This window comes from Macadamia integrifolia, chromosome 12 (genome assembly GCF_013358625.1).
Source record: "Macadamia integrifolia cultivar HAES 741 chromosome 12, SCU_Mint_v3, whole genome shotgun sequence".
Lineage (NCBI taxonomy): Eukaryota > Viridiplantae > Streptophyta > Magnoliopsida > Proteales > Proteaceae > Macadamia > Macadamia integrifolia.
Genome location: NC_056568.1, coordinates 26509142 through 26526036, shown reverse-complemented (window position 1 = coordinate 26526036; position 16895 = coordinate 26509142).

Here is a 16895-nt window from a genome sequence, read left to right as displayed (position 1 = left end):
ATCAGCAATTGTGTATTGCTAGTACAGTGATCTCTGGAGTTTCTTTTTAGTGATTGAACCAAAAAAAAAAAAAAAAAAAGCACTTTATGGTATCTTTTGTTTACAATTTCCATCAGTTTATGAATAAGATCTATAGTTACCCCTCACCCCATAGATCTCAAGTTTTCCCATAAACATTTGCCGACTACGGTATTGATCATGTACGTCCTACGCTTTGTGACAACTGCACATGCCTTTTTCTAATTGTTTAAGGGATCTAATCTAGATTTCAGGGTGAATTTAAATTGAAGGTTTGCCAATGATGAAGGTGTTGTGTTTGAGAGAATAGTTTCTAGTCATAGTTCATTGAGCAAAAGTCCTAAGGCCATTGATCGTGAAGTTGCAGAAGTTAGGCACTGAAATCTACAATGGCCAAGTTATTATGAACTATTATGGAAATTAGCTAGAGGTCTCTATTGATGGCTCATACTTCATACAATGGCAACATGGAAGGTTCAGCAGCCTTTCCCCTCCTAATGTTTATTTTTTTCCCTTTTCTTTTCAATGAAAAATATTACAAGCAAAAAATAAAAACTAAAGGTTCCTCAAAAAAATTAATAAGTTAGAGAGGAAAATTATCACATCAATAGGATAGCGAAAGCAAAATTTGCAAATAAACAACTTCGACTACATTCTAATAAAATTTAATATAGGATCAACATGATGAATAAAAAAACACAAACAATAATAATAATAAAGGGCAGGCTTGGTCTAATGGTAAGGTACGAATGTTGCAATTGATATCAAGTAGTCAAAACAACCTCTTGACATTCTTGGGCTAAGGTTATATAATTCTCGTCCCCTAGACCTCGCACATGCTGGAGCTTCATGCACTAGTACGCTTTTTTAAAACAATTGGCATCATATTTGGATGCATATCACTTATTAAAGAACTCCTCGAATACTCTTCACTCTGACTTGTTAATGTTGTTTGCTCACTTCTCTACACAAGCTGTCGATGATCACTATTAATGGGGATAGTTGTCTTTATATAGATGAGCAACAAGTACTAACCCTAAAATCAGAGTAATTGCATCCTTCCCCTAATAAGGCTTAATCATTAATAAGCTCACTCTATACTTTATACTTTAAGGCGGTTAATTGAAACCAACCCATTATAAAAATCACTCTCAATTAACTCTATCAAACAAATTTTCAAATTAATATATTTCCACTAATCCACACACACACAATGACTAGATGCTAGCTAGTCTATACATGATGAAAACATCTAACATTCCCATTTGAGAAACTAGAAGTTATTATTCTAACATTGGATTAAATAAATTGTGATTATATATTACATCGTTGGTTTAAGGAAGAAAACAACCACTAATCGTAAACATTGCCACATATTAAGTTGACACAAGAAGTTACATGTCAAAGTATTTGCACCCTCACTTGCTTTTAGGCTACATATGTGTGAAGTAGTGGTATGAAATGAATGTTACAATGATTGAATATATCAAATCCAAATTAACCCTGACTTTTGACTTTTGACTGAAGTCACTAGTTACTCCATTACTAGGCTTCACAAGGCGAACCACCGTTAAAGATACCAAAATTAGCTACTTCATATAAAAGCTCATTGTGATTGGATCTATAAGTTATTCTACACTAATTTAATTCCTATAACTGAGTAACTCTATTAGCTTGTACAAAATGTGTATCTTCTAAACAACTTTTAGCACATGAGGGGAATGGCATTGTCGTGAAATGACTTGTAAGGTTTTTCGACTGCTTGAGTGATGTGAATTTGGTCGATTCAATCGAGTGATCGACAGAGGATCTAATGATCCAGAATTGATCCACTTTTGGAATAGAAATTGGATCGTCAATATGCAATTCGTCAACTCGTTACACACAAACATGTCACGAATTTAAGTAGTGACCTCCAAGAATGTCACGAGTTGTACCATAAAATGACCCCTATGTCACTAATAGGGCCCGAAATGCCCATAATGCTCTTGGATCTCTAATTGACCATAACTTGGTCATCTCAACTACAAAGGAAGTGAGTTTTTTTGCAAAGTATTCACACAAGCGGGAAGAACATTGTGGATGCAGTTATGGAAGCTAAAAATTTCCAATTGCCCAACTTTTGAAGGTGAAGCTTAGTCTTTTTGGGAAGCACTGAGACTATATAAAGACATTGTTCTTCATCAAGTGAAACTCCAAGAGCATGGTGATGGTGGTGTAGATGGTAGATGTGTGGAGCTCTTCAAGTGGTTGATCCACTATCCTAAAACCCTATTGTAATTAGCTAGTGCATATTATATTGGTTTGATTTTTTAAGTTGCATATTGTGATTGTTTTTTTTTTTTGGGGGGGGGGTTTAAATTTGATTGTAAGGACCTTGGAGTTGGGGCCCACAAGGTGTTTGACAATTTTTCAAAGTAAAGAAATAGATTACAATTGTAACTATTGGGAGTTGTGTCCCACTATCTTTGTATAATCAAAGCCACAATTGTAACTATTGGGAGTTGTGTCCCACTATCTTTGTATAATCAAAGCCAAAAGAGGGAGAAGTCCTAAATGTGGTAGAAATTGATACTTGGAGTGTATTGAGTAATTACAAAACCCTAAGGGATATTGCTCTGTTGATGTAGGCATATTGGTGAACCATTTAATTTAATTTAATTTTTTTTTTATTGTGATTTTATGTTTTTGAATTAAAAGTGTTGTAGTGTCTGCATCTCGTAGTAAACCCGAAAAATCTTGGTTAAAGGTGGGAGTGCATACAAACTATAACTGGTCAAATTGGGATTACCCTAGCCAGTATTGTACTGCATTGTATGCTTGATTTTTTGTTATTGATAATTCAGTTTAGTGGTATTAAAGTCTGCAAAAGGGGAAGAAATTTTTTAGTTTATTGATTTACCCCTCTTAGCAGTGAAACTGGTTCATCAATAATATGATTATAAACATCAAACAATAAGGATAATACGTAAGAGCTAGATATTATTTAAGCAGATAATAAATATTGTTAATCGATAAAATTGTAATCTCACTAACAAAATACATCAAATGATTTAACTAATTCCATACAAGTAACATATTTCTGAAAAACCTTCACGATCAATCATTTCGTTAGTGAATTTTTCATAACGCCTCCAATCATCATGAAAATCTACATCAACATAGATAATGAGAATGATTAATTTATCTCCACTGATCGTAAAGTATATATGTTGATTGACTATATTTTTCGGTGACAACTACGTCGAGCCTCAAATTTCATTGTCCAACGAGTCCACTACGACCTTTAAAATAATTAATAAAATATCCACTAATGGACTTAAGATCAAGCTTCTTAATGATGGATTATAAGGTCTCATTACGCTTTCGTTATACATATCATATAAGATATACTATATTTTATAATATTTCATAACTCATATGGAGTCTATTTAACAAACTGTCAGATTATATCCCGTTTTTATCTTATCCACCATTATATTTTAATATATCTAGGGAATATAACTTTTATTAAATGAGATAAACATACTTTTAATAGGAATACTCATTCATAAAGCTACAAAAATAATGGTATTCTCCCTTTGCAAATGTCAATGTGTATCAACTTTAAAATTTTAAATTGCTCATTTGTTCTAGCTCTTATGAATTTTTCCTTAATACAGCCAACGTATATACCTTAAACTAAAAATATATATCTAGTGAACAGATGTTTTATCTTCTGTTCATAGATAACAACACCTATGTCATAATATTAAAGAATTTTCATCAAAACTCGGGTGTTTAAAACCTAAAAAAACATTTATAATATATGAATCATCTATAGATAGAGTAGGAATATTATTTAAATCAAACTAACATAGAAGTAGAACCAAGCTAAGTGATGTCACAAAACTACATTATTTAACTAAAAAAATTAGAAAAAAAATCAAATTAACTATTCTTACGTAATCTACTTGGATATTCTTTCTATTCCCTACCTAAATGTACAACTCCCTATCATTTGGCCTCCTCTTATTTTTTAGTTTTTATCAAGAGATTTTAAAGATGAGAAGGTAAAAGAACAACATTCTATTCTTTTATATTCTTGAAATTGTAATAGTACTCTTTTTGTGATCGGCTTTTTTATAGTAATCGCACTTGTCTTTAAAACTCTTGGACCCTTCACTTTTGAAGATCTCTTGTTAAGGTTTATAAAAATAATTAATATTTTACTCTCTAATAGGAGTTACATTTCTTATTAGATTTGGGAGAATTTTTATTAGCTTCATGAGTGACCTACTGTACTGTGTTACTTTGTTTTTATCTAATTCTTCCTTTTGAATAATGATGGAGGTCATTTTCTATTTTTTTCTTTTATTAAAAAATATTAACATTATAGGACGTTTTAAGTGTATAAAATTAAGTAAGGAGAGACTGCATGATATGCCATACTAGGGAAACATCTACACTTTATATCCATATTAGATAAGTTGTTTGTGAATACTTATTATTCTATCGTACTATATAGTTGAGAAAAATTTTCAAATATATACCTCTTTCTGCATTATGATATTCTTAAAACCTCTTTCTAATTGTCTTAAATTATCTCTTGGTTTCTTTTGTTTAATAATAATTTATCTGAAATTTTTTTAATAGTGTGTATTATTATCATTAGACATAATTTTTTCATTACCTCCCATTCTTTTAAGGAGATTCTTGGCTTCAAAAATACTTTTATTTGTAAGTTTAGAAGGTACATTAGTTAGGAAAGCAATATCTAAATATATAAGTATTAGCATCACAGTGTGGGATTCATGCCACTCCTTATAGTTATACCATTGAATGCTTTGATAGACACAAGGTAAGATGCCAAAGTTAAAAAATACAAACATTAGTTTACCTGAATAATATGCATAGTCAAGCATATAACACAATAGTTTTTTTTTTTTTAGAATATATCAAAATAATCCCACTAATAATAAATAACTAGACCAAGTGAGCAATTGATCAAATTTCTTATAGTTTATTTTCTAAAATAAAATAATAAAAAACTCAAAGAACTAAGTGAAAGATCCAATATCATTGGGGTCATGTATGTGCTGACAAGATCGTCTAACATGTCTATAACATATAATGAATTCTTTCAGAGCAAAACGAAATGCTTGAAATAACACTTTTTCAAAAATTTATTCTAACTGTGATAAGATAAAAACTTTCAATTTCCTGAAGTCCAATAACATTACTGTCACTCAAAATGAGATTAATTTAATGAAGATACACTTATAATGACAAAAACACAATATTCATCATATAATCTCCTCAAGGCCAATCTATAAACACTATCGGTAATAGTTTTATATCTTAAGAAACTAGCCCTTTGAATAGAAACATCATCACTCAAATATGGTATTCATAGATAAGATTGCAGATTAGGCACATGAGTTCAAACTTTGGTGCATCAAGAACTATAAACTATTTAGCCTTTTACAATGAAACATTCTAAACCTAAGTCTATATAATCAGCTCAATATGAAAATTCTTATAACTAATATCACATAGCACATAAGTTTATATTTAGGTGCACTAAACATTGTGGATTCTTTTAGCATTTCATATAGAAAACATTTCGAGTTTAAGTTCATAGAAACATCCCATTATGAAATCATATAAATATATCTCAAGTTACATAAAAAAAAAATGGCAAACATGGAGGATAAATAGAGGTTTAAACATTGTAATTTCAAATGTGAATACATTATATCTATTATTTATCAAAATATAGTTATGTTTATTTAGAAAAATTTATCTCTTTTTGTTTGCATAAATAAGTTATTTAAAAACAATTAAATGTGATAAAATAAACCAAATATATATAATTGTGTTTTAAAGAAAAAATGGTTGGAAGTTGGAACTGATGAAGGAAATTTTTAAAGAAAATCTATTGGTGGCTTTGCTATATATCTTGGGTCTAACTTAGTCTCATGGAGCTCACGAAAACAAGCCACAGTTGCACGTTCTAGCACTGAGTCCAAATATTGTATTATTGCAAATGTTGTAGCCGAACTCACATGGCTACAATCACTTTTGAAGGAATTGAATATTTATTTACCCTGTGCTCCTATACTGTGGTGTGATAATGTAGGTAACTTACCTCATTGCCAAACCAGTATTCCATGTTCGCACAAAACATGTCGAGATTGACTTCCATTTTATACGAGACAAAATGGCCAAATGTGACCTCAATGTGTGCTTCATCTCTACTAAAGATCAGATTGCAGATATATTCACAAAAATGCTATCTACATCACAATATCTTTTGACCAGTCTCAAGGTGACATCATCTCCATTGAGCTTGTAGGGATATGTAGGAGACCAAAGAGTTTACAGGTGTAGCCAATACTCATTACACTACATATTTTTTCAGGAAGAAACACAAATAACAAAGAAACGATGAAAGAATATCGTTTCAACCTGTACACAATTATTTAATTTGACTTTGTGAAAAAAACTATACCGAATAGACTAGATTTTCCGTATAATACAACTTCTCAGTCAACCTTATCCTAACTAAATGGGGTCGGTTACATGGATATCCTTATCATGACCTGAAGTAATTATTGACGTTTGACTATATATCCTTGTGGGTCACAGGAAAAATGACAGAATGCTTTTGGGAATCTGTGACAGAATGGAAACCTCCATCGGGTATGTCTTTTATGATCGTCTTTCTATTTTGGGATCTCTTATTGTAGCTATGATGAAACGTATTGAAAAATGCTGTAATTTTTTATATTTTGGTTGGATAATCCTTATGAAATGAGAGATTGAAGAGGATGTTGTCCCAAAGAATGAGAGCCGAGCGAAAATTAAGAGCCACTTGATGCAAATCAGATGTTGAAGGATCTGCTCGGGTGGGAAAGAAGAGGATAAAAAGAGAGTATTATATTTTATGTTTTAAAGAAAAAATGGTTGGAACTAAATAGTTACATGTGGGAGTAAACCCCCATCAATCCCCCAATCCCCCCCTTTTCCTCTTACTTTTGCATAGGGTGGGCCCCCTTATTGATTTAAAATTTTCTCAGATCTCCTCCTCTCTACCTCTTGCTCATTAGGCCAGGGTCCTTGATTGGCCCGTAAATCCCTTTTCGATAACTCTTGTGGCCCATTCTTAGCTAAAAAAATAACTCTTATCCTATTGGCCTCGGGCCATTCCTCTGTCTTTGGTACCTCCAGCCCCCCACTTGGCCGGTCTATTTTTTGCCTCTAATTTTGACATTGTGTTGCTCCACCATAGACTCTAGATTAGTGTCCACCTCTTTCTCTCAAGTTCCCCCAGCCCCGCATGGTCCCTCATCCCCCATTCTTGTCTACCAATATTATAGTACTAGCTCCACTTTTTATGTGACATCTAAGATACAACAAGTTTACCAAACCCTCTTGGGAGATGGTTGAGGGGTCCCCATCAAGAGATAGCTTAGTACCGAGGTGTTCAAAAAATCAGTGAGGGTGTGTAAACTTTAGGCCCACATCACCTAGGGGGAGGTTGTTAGGCTAATTGATGACTTCTAGGGATGTAAGGTTGGTTCATCTGGGCAAAAAATCCTAACAATAATAAAAATCCACAACCAATACAGACCTGATCCCAGAGCAAGGAACCAACAGAGAGAACACAATGCCTGAAATAGAATTCACAATTTAGAAGGATTTAGGAGCTTCAAACTTGATCAAATAGGGGCCTAAAAATAGGCCTGAATAACCCCCAAAAAGATCCTCCAATGGGGCTGCAGTAGTGCAGCAAGTACCACAGTCAACCCTGGCTGAATAGGGTTTTTTACATAACTGAAAGAGAACCTTGCAACTTCTATAGGAGTTCTCTTATTATATGTTCCCGATAATTACTTCAAGGCCAAAACCTTCTTTGTCTCATTGAATATATCTTTTTCTGTGTTACCATAATCTTAAAACCTCTTTCTAATTGCCTTAAATCATTTGTTGCTTTCTTTTGTTTAATAATAATCTATCTGGAATTTTTTACAATAGTATGTCTTATTACAATTAGACACAATTTGTTCATTACATTCCATTCTTTATAGAGATTCTTGGCTTCAACAATACTTTTAGCTGAAAATACAAACATTAGTTCACCTAAACAATATGCATAGTCAAGCATATATCACAATATACATATATATATATATATATTTTAGAATATATCACAATAATACCACTAATAATAAATAACTAGACAAAGTAAGCAATTGATCAAATTTCTTCTAGTTTAATTTCTAAAATAAAATAATAAAAAAACTCAAAGAACTAAGTGAAAGATCCAATATCATTGGGGTCATGTATGTGCTGACAAGATCATCTAACATTTCTATCATATATAGTGAATTCTTTCAGAGCAAAACAAAATGCTTGAATTAACAAACATTTATTCTAGCTGTGATAAGACAAACTTTCAATATTCTGAAGTCCAACAACATTACTGTCACTCAAAGTGGGATCAATTAAATAAAGATATATTTGTGGTGACAAAAGCACAATATTCGTCATAGTCTCCTCAAGGCCAATCTATAAACACTATCAGCAATAGTTCTATATCTTAAGAAACTAGTCATTTGAATAGAAGCATCATCACTCAAATATGAAATCCATGGATAAGATTGCAGATTAAGCATATGAGTTTAAACTTTGGTGCATCAAGAACTATGAACTATTTAGTCTTTTACAATGAAACATTCTAAGCCTAAGTCCATATAATCAGTTCAATATAAAAATTCTCATAATTAATATCACATGTCACATGTATTTAGAATTAGGTGCACTAAACATTGTGGATTCTTTTAGTATTTCATATAGAAAACATTTCGAGACTAAGCTTATAGAAGCAACCCATTATGAAATCATATAAATATGTCTCAATTTAAATAAAAAAAAATTGTGAAACATAGAGGATAAATAGATGTTTAAACATTGTAATTTCAAGTGTGAATACATTATGTCTATTCTTTATCAAAATATAATTTATATAGCAAAATTTATCATTTTCAATTATGTTTAAAAGAAATCACTTTCAGTATATAAACTGAAACAAACATATTTCTTAAGGCTACATTTGGTAGTCATCCAAAAATAAGTTTCTTTACTAGAAAAAGAAAATGAGATCTTCCGTTTAATATCCATGGTTCGTTTTTTCATTTTTTTTTTAAATGAACCGTGTAAAGAAACAAGAAAAAAACCGAAAAGGTTGAATCAACATTTGAGAAATGTTCCATTTAGAAAAATATTATATGTTCCTGATAATTATCTCAAAGCCAAAACCTTCTCTGTCTCCTTGAACTTGAAGAACCAATACTTTCTCTATCTCCTTGAAACTTTGAAGAACTAGAGTGGTGAAAAATCTATGAAGAATTCTCACTCGATCCATGCTCTCCCTCTACGCTGCTAATCACTGGTCTTCCTTATTCTTGTCTTAGTGAAATTGGATTGAGAAACCCTTTCCATGAAGAAAAAATTCCATTCGATTTTCTCTCTGTCCCTCATCCCTGTCTTATTGAAACCGTTTCTGAAATATGTTTACCAAACACTATTTTTAGGGCAAAAAACAATTTTTGACACAGAAATGAAATTTTTTTTTTTTGTTTTGACACGAAACATGGTTTTTGAACTAGAAACATTACCAATGGTTGAATGTTGACCACGTCAAAGGGTTTACCCGTTAGGTTGGACACGATCGGTCCAAATGAGTTAGGGCGATCTGAACTGCATTGTCTCAACCGGATCTAGGCTGACTGGTCTGAACTGTGTGACTAGGGTCAGTTGCTTACGTTACGTTTCCTTTGCATTTAAGTTTTACGATTTTTTTTTTTCAAGTGGTAGACAGCTATCCTCCATAATTGGATGGACGGTTTCATCGTGTGTAGAAATAAGTATTCAATGATGTGCGTTTCATTTTGAATTTAAGAAGAACACAAAAAACGTGTTTTGGAAACTATTTTAGGAAGGAAATATGGCCTTTGAACGGGTCAAACACGGCTTACGTCATATTTCATTATGGCTATGTTTGGTAGTCAGGAGAAGAGAAGAAAAGAAAAGAAAAAGGAATCTTGAAAAGAAAAAAAAAAAGAAAAGAACAGAAATAAAATGAAATAGTAAGAAAATAAATGTTAGACTTACTCATGGAAGAATTTTTTTTTTTGGCAGCAAAAGAAAACTTCACCATCCCTAGAATGAATTTTGAAATTAAAAAAAAAAAAGAAAAAAAAAAGAATCTTCTTAATTCAAGGCATACCAAAGAATTTCTTTAAAAAAAAAAATGGTATAATTTCAATACTTTTTTCTTTTCTTTATTTTTCTTGTCTTGGCTACCAAATACAGACAGTAGTTTCCAACGAAAATCCAAGAAGGCAAAAGAAAACTTTGACCCCAAGTTCGTCAATCGGAGGTGGGCTCTTTCGTTCTCTCTTGTCCATTCGTATTGACCATAGCGTACCGATTGGAAACCCAGTACATCCATGGCATGGGTCTCAATTAATTCATTGTTATGTTAATACTATATTATGGATTAAAGAACACAATTGGAATAAATAAAAACTTCTCGAATGCTCCTCTTTTGTTTGTCAAACTTGATTGTTCCATTCTCTACATAAGCTGTCGATAATCGCTTTTAATGGACATAATTATCTTTATAAATAAGTAGCAAAGGTAAATCCTGAAATCAGAACAACTGAGTCTCCATAATGAGGACTAATCACTAATAAGTTCACTTTATATTATACACTTTAAGGCGGTTAACCAAAGACTATCAAGTCATTATAGAGATCATTCCCAACTGAGTTCCATCAAATCAAGTCTGCTCAACTCTCTTCCACTAATCTATACCCATACAATACAATGACTAGATGCTAATAAAAATTGAAATAATTACACCCCCTTAAAACAACACCTAAAATGAAAGCTTGTCCAAGAACTCTTCAAACCCCAATTCTCATAAATGAAATTGTGAATGCCAAATCCACATGATAACCATGAAGAATAAAGTAAAGTTTCAACATTCTATTCTATTTAGCATTCGAAAGATATCCAATCTCAAGCACGCATTTCAAATCCTTAATCACTTTGATTACTTCAACCTCTTCCAATGATAGAGGACTCTCCCTTCTACTACCTCCTCTTATAAAGATCAATCATGCAATATGTTGCGGATAAAAAGAGGGGGTGACTAAATAATCTCGCATCGGTGAATGAAGGGAGAAACTTGTGGCTTATAAGTAGGGGGCCAACCCCTTAAAACGGTTATAAGAAACTGTGAGGGTACCAACTAGCCTCCAGACCTCGGATCAAGATGTCGAAAATAAACAATATCTACATGGACACATCATGAATCCCAACCTCATCACAATACAAAAAAAACTAAATAAAACAAACTCATCAAAAGAACTATCCTTGACAAAATATAGTAGTTTGTATGCCTCTCATGAAAATTGGGTAATATGGGTTTCCAGAACATATTAGTATTGAGAAAGATATCAAGATGGACCGACAGATAGACACAAAAGACACCTTAGCCAGGACACTCCAAACCAGAACATGCTCCTAGAGAAGTGAGCTAAAGATGTGATAGAAGCAAGAGCAGAGGAGCCCATCAAACAGACTGGTCTGGTTATCCAAACCCGGTTCAGAAAAAGAAAACCAGCCAGCCACTGAGCCACCAAACCACCAAGGGAGGAGTTCCCTTCTTCATGTATGTCAGTGAGAGAAGATATCTGGTAAAGGTCTTCCAAAAAGTGTCAGGAGTTAAGGCCACCTCAGATTTTTCCTTTTCATTTTCAAAAGCAAAGACCTATTTAAGATTTTTTGCTTCTCAATTTCATAGCTAAATCAGAGAGAGAGAGAGAGAGAGAGAGAAGCAAAAAATGGCGGGGTACAGAGGAGGTGTTTCGCTCTCACAAACTCAAGAACGTCGAAGCTATAACTCCGACGAAGAAGACAACGATTACAGCCCTAGCAGAACCGGAGCTCTCTTCTATGCCGGTGATGGAAGCAGCAGCGGCACGACACCACCAGCGAAACGCAACAGCAGTAGCAGCGAGAAGGCCGTCGTCGGAAGAGATTCTGCGTCAACCGGAGAGATCGTTAGGAAGCGTCGAGGAAGACCACCGGGGTCGAAGAACAAACCCAAACCACCAGTCATGGTAACTAGAGACAGTGACGTCACTGCGATGAGACCCATCATCCTTGAAGTCTCCGCCGGCACCGACGTTATAAAGATGATTTCCGAGTACTCTCGCCGCCGACAAATGGGGCTCTGTATTTTAAGTTGTTCCGGAACGGTCTCGAACGTTACGCTTCGCTTACCAGTATCTCAAGCGACCGCCGTCACACTCCATGGAACTTTCAAAATTCTCTCTCTCTCCGCCACATTTCTGGGCTCCTCTGTTTCTTCTTCTTCTTTGAAATCCTCGTCTTCGATGATTCCTTCACCGCCCATTACTATCTCTCTTGGAGGGGTTGGAGGTCAAGTCTTTGGGGGAACGGTTGAAGGGTCACTTACTGCTGCCAGTAATGTTGTTTTGGTTGTGTCTACCTTCGTTAATTTTTCATTTTATAGGCTTCCTTTGGGTGAAGAGGATGAAACAGTGGAGAATGTGAATCCTAGTAGTGCTCTCGTTGTTAGTGGTGGTGTTGGCTCTGGTTCTGCAACTAATGCCTACATGTCCATGAATGCTTGCAATGTTCAAAATCCAACCCCTCTGAATTGCCAGATATCTCCGAATGTTCTGTCTTGGCCCTCCACCTCTCGTCCCCCTCATTACTAAAATTCGATCATTTCTTTTCGCTCGATTTCAGTATTTCCATTCGTGTTTGGTTTTGGGTTTTTCTGGGTTTCTGTTTTCTTTTCTTTTTTTCGGATTAATCTTCAGAACTTTCAGTGTTCCTTTTCTGTTTTCTCGATTTCAGAAAGATGCGGCTTGGAAGTTGGCGGTTCTGCGTCTACTGTTGCTCTGCAACTTAGTCTGGTGGTGCTGATGCTGTGTTTGTCAGTTGGTTTGAGAGACTCAAATGTCAGGAACGGGATAGGCTGTAAAAGCTCTTGGGAAGTGCTGATTTCTCCAATGCAACCTGATTTGGAGGTTAATAGACTAATGCAGTAATGGGTTACATATGTATATATCCCATTAACTAGTCTCTGTTTCTCTTATATTTGTACTCCTTCCAAAAGAGATGAGCAGTGAAACAAATATTGAGTGAAAAAGGAGAGGAGAAGAAGAAAACTGGTATAGATGAATGTTGATTGGCTAAATGTTCTTCATGCATGGTTTGTACTAAATGTTGCATCAGAGTTAGTTCCTGTGTTTTATTTTCTCTTTTATATACTGTTCTTGTCCATTTTGGGTTCTGAATATTGGGATGCTTTCGTACTTTGTCCTATAATATATGATAATATAAGCTCTGGTTGTTTTTATTAATAAATAAGTCTCCATAGTCCATAACTACATGGGCACATAGCCGTAAGTCAATGAAAACTGTTACCTTCTTCTTCGTCCATGGTGGTCCTCTGTTGCCTACTGGCCTGTGGGGTATATGTTCTCGTTTGTCAGTTATGTTGGTTGTTTCCTACTACAACCTTATCTATCAGAAACTTGCAGAAGATAGAATAGAATAGAATAGAATAATGGATAGAGATGAGTAGACTCGTTCATGCAAGTCTGTAAGAAAAAGAAAAAAAACCCATTAAGATTTACAGATGAGGAAGCTGGGGGAGATGACGGTCATGGCGGGCGCTATCAGAGAACTGAGAGAGAGAGAGAGAGAGAGAGCGCTATCAGAGAACTGAGAGAGAGAGAGAGAGAGAGAGAGAGAGAGAGAGATGGCATCGTCCAGGTGGGTGCACGCGTGGTCTGTGTGACTTCACAGCATGTACACGTTTCGTATTTTGATTCGCTAACTGGGTTTTTAAACGTGGGGAGATGCAAGGGCAAAAGCAGGTGGATTGACCTATTATCTCTCTCTCTCTCTCTCTCTGTCTTCTGGAAACCATTTTCGTAAGTTGCAGATATGGAGTGTCTTCAACAACAAAGCATCTAAACGCGCAGGATTCAAAAATTGCTTTTAATTGAAATTTTCAGGTCCTTCCCTTGCTGATTCTTGACTGCTTTTATTACGATCGTAGGTCATGAGGAGGTTCAAGACATTCTCCAATTCATCAATCTATGGCAGTAACTTGGTTGGTAGGGTAGGAGAAGCCATAATGCCAGTGATCCATGAATCTGAGGTACGGAATGATTAAATGGTACGTCAGTGGAAGTGGGATCGAGCATGGGAGCTTGAACTTTAAATTTGGAGAGGATCCCAATGCCAAGACATGTCGTCTACAGAAGTGCTCCATATTCCCTCCACTGTTAGTAGCATGGTTTTAGGTTTCTGTAATGTATCGGCTGTGTCATATTCATATCGGCTGAGATCGATATAAATACATGACTGATCCGGATCTGATATCAGTGTTGGATCAGGGATAAAATAGTAAAAAAAAAAGAAAAAAATTGCCTCTTCAGCCATCCCTGAACAATAGGTAAAGAGTCGGGACTAATGATGCATGATAGCACCAGTGTGCTTAAAGGAGAGTTGATCCACTAATCAATCCTTGGACACACTGTTGAGCTATTGCTCAGTGTGCGATATTGATATTTTGATATGAAAAGAGTTGAGGGAGTGCTCTTGCACCAATACTTAACTCATGAGTTTGGGTTTAATCCAAAAACTTAAATGCTCTTTGGTAGAGATATCACCTAAGGGTATATGAAGCCATGAAGGTATTCAAGGTCCCAAACTTAGCTGATATGGTATCATTCTCAACATAAGGAGAGATGATCCTTTTTCAAACTGATTCTTAACCTTGAGTTGGGAGCTGGGTTCGCTTGAAAAAAATATAAACAAATAAACAAATAGACAAAAAAAAAGTTGGTCACACCTTCACAAGTTTATCCATCTCTATTTTCACAGTCCAATTGCTCCAATCCTTAATAATCATCTCATTTCGTTTTCCATGGTTTCACTCTGCTCCCCTCAAGCACAAGCATAAGATTTGTACCCAAAAAAAAACACAAGCATAAGACATTAAATACTACAAAATTATTGGGATTTCAAATTAAACTAAAGCCTTATTTTAGTTCTAAAGTAAATAAATAAATAAATAAATAAATAATGAATCTATAGGGAATTGATTCATTGAATTATATGTGTATATATATATTTATTTAATATTTAAATTTACTAATAAAAAGGTGTTGAGTTGTGAGCTAATATGGGTGACCCATTGGGCCCATAGTGGTTAAGTCCACTTAAAGGGGATAGATCTAGTTCCACAATAGACCCAGCCCACCTATTGCGGGACTAGGTTAAGGTTTGGTGGACTATTATAAATAATCTCTATGGTCACTGGAATCACCACTACATGAGAACACAATTCACTCACTAAGTTGTGGTGAAGATTCAAGTGGGAGATTATAGAAGACCCTAGAGGGTGTGTTATTGTTCGTGGGATGACGTTTCGTAATCAAGATTAACCAAGGAAGCTTCTCAACCTCCTTAAATAGTTCATCTTCACTCAAATTAACTGCTTCAATTGATGGGGCTTGTAGCACTCATTTGCGGAGCAGGCTTGAAGAGAGCCTTTTGGTCTGGCCGAACCTTGCCAGTGTCTGGGCTTCATTTTCCTGATCGTTTCAGCTATAGGTATTCAGACCCACCTCATTTGGCTAAAACTATCCCAAGCCAAGAGAAGGTTTATTCAACTTGTTCAGGTGTTAAAAAGACGAGGGTAAATCTGAACTTCTACTTTGATGAGGTGGTGAAAGTGGCAGGAGTGCTTATGAATTAACAGCATATATGATCCAAAGCTTAGTCAAATGTAGCCACACCTCATGGTGTTAAGGATAAGGCCTATTTGAGTTGACTCGATGAAAAAAAAAAAAAAAAAAAAAGAGGTTGTGGGCTGTGTACCATTTTCTTTGGTGGCATTTTAAGTGGTGCTGAACGGTTTTAAGCTATCATGTTTATGGCTTTTTATTGTTATTTGGCCATGGCTTCTCTGTTAAATGCATATCTTGATCAGTTGAATATTTATCAGCCACTAAAAGAATAAAGAAAGAGGGAGGGAGGGAGGGAGGGAGGGAGGGAGGATAAGAAAATAAAGATTGGAAATTTTTCGTTTATAAATCAATGGAAACATAAATGACACTATTCATATAAATTTTCAAGTTTTTTCTGAGGGAGAAGAATAAAAAATGTAGTATTATAATTTCTTGTGCAACATCATTTTTGTAGATCCTTTTCCTCTGTAATAAGAAAGGAGGCTCCCTATGCTGTACATGGCCAACAAAATAGAAATATTAAAAAATTTTATAATTTTTTTTTTGTTGCGGATTCAAATTTATTTATGGGATTTATCATAGTCAATGCCTGTCCAAGACTGATACTCATACTTCTGATAAATCAGTAAAACTTTATACAATCTAGGCTTAGTAATCTGACTTACGGTCAAATCCTAAACAAGCCAAGTGGCTAACCAAGTTTGCATCTAGTAAACTTTTTTTATCTCCTTTCAGACAGACAATGAAATCATTCATTACCTTCAAATAACCAGATATTGCAAGCCATCTGACATTGGCCTTGCAAAGCAAATAAGACAGATTCTTACCCTTCGACCAAAAAAGAAAAAAAGAAAAAAAGAGAAAATTATAGAGATAAAGATGAAGTCTGAAAGTAAACCTTTGACATACAGGCCAAAATCTGGTGTAATCCTTCTTTTGGGTTCATTTAGAAAATCCTTAACCACTCAGAGCTAAGCCTAAGCTGAGTCCAAGCTTCATGAACATGAGTCGCACCAGACTGGG